Below are 4492 nucleotides of genomic sequence, written 5' to 3'. Positions count from 1 at the left end.
TGTGACTCTCTTTGATCTTCACGGTTGTGTGTTAGAGTGCAAAGAGGAATTGTTTAGAGACTTTGTTCTTTATGGGGTCAATCGTATTCGGGGTAGAATAGGTTGTGTAATATTCGGGACTAATAATTGTGCAGATATATGTGGATGAAATTGTGTTTGGATCCACAATTCAACAGCGGGTTGATCGTTTTGTGCAAAGCATGACTTAGGAGTTTTGAGATGAGTATTTGCGGAGAATTGACATACTTTCTAGGACTACAAGTAAAACACACAGCTGATGAGATCTTTGTATCACAAAGTACCTATGCCAAAAGCTTGGTTAAGAAGTTCGGATTGACAAACACCAAGGAGGCAAGGATTCCCATGGGAGTGCATGACAAGCTCTCTAAGGATGAATTAGAAGAGGATGTAGACGACAAACTCTACAGAGGAATGATTGGCAGTCTATTGTACTTAAATGCTAGAAGACCAGATATCTGTTTAGGTGTGGGAATCTGTGCAAGATTAAGCCAACCCCAAGAAGTCTCATTTATTAGCTGTCAAGAAGATCATCAATAATGTGAAAGCAACTATTCACCAAAAAAGAGTATGTGAAAGCACGAGGATACAAAGAAGAACATGATTGGATACTGTGATGCGGGTTGGTCTGGATCTTTAGATGATCGCAGAAGCACGAGTGGTGGTTGCTTCTTCATGAGCAACAACATGATCTCCTGTCACAACAAGAACAGAACAGTATATCTTTGTCGACTACTGAGGCTCAGTACATTGCACTTGGGAGCTGTGGTACGTAGCTTATGTGGGTGAAACAAATGGCTGCTGACTATGGTATGATTTCTGACTCACTATTAGTTCATTGTGATAATAAGAGTGCTATTGATATATCTAAAAATCATGTTCAACACTCATGAACTAAACACATTGATACTAGACATCATTTGATTCTTGAACTAGTTGAGGCGAAACTGATTGTGGTTGACTATGTGAGTACTGATTTTCTACTTGTTGATTTATTTACCAAGCCTTTGGATTTCAACAGATGCGTGAATCTGAGAAAGTCCGTTGGTGTGTGTGAGATTTAATTTTCTTCTTCGAGTTGTGCTGATCTAAGACAGGGACACGAGATAGAACAGACCATGTAAAGTCCTAAGAATGTATAGTGGATCACTAGACTGCAATATCAAAGGTGTGTGGAAAATAGCTGCCTGTCATGTCAATCCCCGTGATCAGCCTGTAAAACGTTGACGTGGAAAAGGAAGTCAAAGAGCTGAGGAAGGGCTAAGGTGTGCATGTTGAGATGAATCTAATATATATATATATATATATATATATATATATATAACTTACAATACATATCTCATAGAGGTCTGAAATCAAAGTCAAATGTAGCATGCACACAGATCAATGATTGAGAAGTGAAATGATATCACTGATCCAAAATCAGAAGGTCTAACATAAGATTTTCTTATATCAAGAAGATGATGTTGCATGTCTGTTAGATCTCTACTTGAAAGGTAGTGTGTATACTACATAACACACTCTTGTTCGGTGCCTTCCAAAGGAAATTCCAGCTGCGTGTTCATGTTGGTGCAACAAGTTGGGATAAAAAGAATTACAGGTGAAAGACTAGCCACTGACCCAGTACTGATCTATCAAAGATTCACAAGGTTGGGGTAGCTTCTAGCTGTGTCCTGAACAAGAGGTCGGTACAACTCACTATGGAGATCTCAAGGTATAAAATTTTGATCTCCTAATTAATATTATCATAGGTATGCTCACATTTGACTATCTTTCGGGTCTCTAAGTTGGTTTATGAGTGAATGAATGGCTGATACATTGTTGAATCTGAAATATATAAAAATGTGATGTTGATCAATCATATGATTTAATCAGCTGAGTCTTGGCAAGTGTGCATTTATTTTTTTGTTAAGTGTTCCAGGTTTTATCTAATTAAGCCATGAGCCTAAGCCCTTTCGATTATAAAAGCACATTACAAGAAAGATTGTGTTTAGGAGGTAAAACCTAGGGTTTGAGGTGTCATATAAGGGAGCACGACACTTGAAAGGTCATTCGCAAATCAAGAGGCAAACACCAAAACTCTAAGTGCGACGAGAGGGGGTGATGAAGTCGATCATCAGTGGACTTCACAAACTTATACAATCAAGACAACAGCCAACACCGACATCACACTCATCGGAACAATCGTGAACCGCTTCAGAGGGTCACTCTTTCAGTTTGTCGATGACTCAGCAAGCAAATATGGAGAACATGATGGTGTTGTATGATAGACCCATCGCGGATACAAGGATCTCGGGGGAGCAGATTTCCTTGCCACAACCGCCTGTGATTGTCGAGCTTCCCGGTGAGATTTCCTCGCCACAACCGCCTGTGATTGTCGAGCTTCCCGGTGAATCGTCTGCTGTTCCAACAAGGTTGTTTCTAGAAACATCACGAGATCCCTCAATTACTCTGGTCTCAGATACCTCTGAGTCCTTAGATGCCACGGGAACCACGGGTCCGTCCGTGTCATCTTTTCTCCAGAAGAGAAAGGAAACGTTAGCTAAGCGTACGAAAAAGACGACAAGGCAGAAGACTGACAAGGGGAAGAAAGTGGCTGAACCGCAGGTTGCAGATGGTCGAGACTTTGACAATGAGCGGTTTGTGTCCATAGAAGTCGAGCAAAGGTAGTTGTTGTCGTGAATCATATTTGCTAAGGTGAGTGTGTGACCCTGAGCTTATCTAAGCGATTGGAATTGTATGACCTATTTTTGTAATAATGTGTAGGTGTGATGGATGTGTCATTGAATGTGATCTTATTTGTTGGTTTGGTTATGCTTTTTCATGTGATTGTTATCTCGATATACTTGTCTATATAGCTTATAGATCGGAGAATCGTCTCACTCACTACAAAAAATGATTGTTTAACATCAGTTTTTAATGATGTAAAACTGATTTACATCACTTTAATTTTCATTTTGTTGATGCAAATTATTTGAAACTGATGTTAATATAGAAAATATGTAGAATGATTTTTCTAAATGATGTTAACATACATCAGTTACAAAAGGTAATCTAAATTTTCCATCGATTAATATAAATGACGTGAATATTTGTTACGGTTATAATAAGTGATGTTAAATATTTCTATCAATAATAAATAACCGATGATAAAATTAGTGTCGGTTTGATTATTTTATTTACATAAATTGATTTTAAACAATCATCTAGGGTCTCAGTTATTGTGATGTGAATTTGTTTTATATGTTGTTCGAACTTTGTTTAGAAGTATGCTAGGTTTATTATTTATTTTGGTTATGATTGGAATTGTATTATAATATACTGGAGTTGGTTTGATATATCTTCTAGTGGGTATGATGGGTTATTGTTGGTTTGTTGGTTGGTTATTATTAAATATTATGAGATATTTAATTATATATTTTTTTAAAAAACAGGCAGTTTTTTTAGCATCTGAAAATTATAGATTTATTTTTTAAGCACATACCAATACATTTGATTATATAATTTCATCTTAGAGATACTATAGTTAGTTATAGTATCATAAATCAACACAACAACATTTTACACTACTAACACAGAAGCCGTGATCATATCTGTCTTTCTGACAAATAAAATTGCAGAGGTATGTTCCTCCCTCGCGTTCACGATTACACGCGTAAGACTCGGAACAATGGAGTTTCGGACGCAAAAATCGGCTAGGTTGATAACCTATATACAATATTAACAATAATCAATACCCATTAACAAAGAGTGAAATTATCATGATAATAATTATAAAATGAAGGTATGAATAACAATAAATAATTACCCGGACTTTCAGCAATTGTAGGAAAACAATGAACAAAAGATATGATGAAGGTGATAGTAAGACAAAATGCCACTAAAATTTTCATAGTGATAACTATTATTCTAGTGATATTCCCTGAACTTTTTTAATGAGTTTTTCTTCACCTAAACTGTTTTTATATATAATATAAGAACATAAATATGTTTCATGTTTTTTTTTCTGGTCAAAGATGCAAAATAATATAATCTTTTGATTTATTTCCATATAGATGTATTAAAAAGTATATTTTTAGCTTATTATGTTTCATTTCTGGTCAAGTAATATTAATTATTTTATACATTATTAAATATGTATTTTTCAGCATCTTTAGTTAAGATTTTGAAATATTATTTGCTTAAAACCTTATGATTGTAAACATTACTTGACCAGAATTGATGGTTGTATAAATCACCTTAACTAGTATTTAACCATTAGTACACTACGAGACAACCTTTTTTATAACTTTTATATATAATTTTCATGATTTTTTATATGAAATGATTGAGTTTAAAACGAAATATACAGATGTCACAATGTTCTAGATATTTTGGTGTATTTTTAAAAATTAACAGTAGTTCTTATTGAATATATGTGGGTTAAATTTGAAAGAACTAAAAATCTTTTGATTCTGAAAAAAATAGATTTTAC

General features: G+C 34.8%; 1 long non-coding RNA gene across 1 annotated transcript; it reads right to left on the bottom strand.

The window, feature by feature from the left end:
* Positions 1-3456: 3456 nt before the first annotated feature.
* Positions 3457-3962, bottom strand: LOC147947673 (uncharacterized). Its single transcript, XR_015587221.1, has 2 exons — positions 3827-3962; positions 3457-3726 (listed from the first exon to the last, which is right to left on the bottom strand). It is a non-coding gene; the product is annotated as an uncharacterized LOC147947673 (long non-coding RNA).
* Between the last annotated feature and the right edge of the window lie 530 nt (positions 3963-4492).

This window comes from Camelina sativa, chromosome 3, assembly GCF_030686135.1.
Source record: "Camelina sativa cultivar CO46 ecotype springtype chromosome 3, ASM3068613v1".
In the NCBI taxonomy this organism is placed as follows: Eukaryota; Viridiplantae; Streptophyta; class Magnoliopsida; order Brassicales; family Brassicaceae; genus Camelina; species Camelina sativa.
The sequence above is the reverse complement of the archived record's forward strand: the minus strand, read 5'-3'. Positions and strand labels throughout refer to the sequence as shown.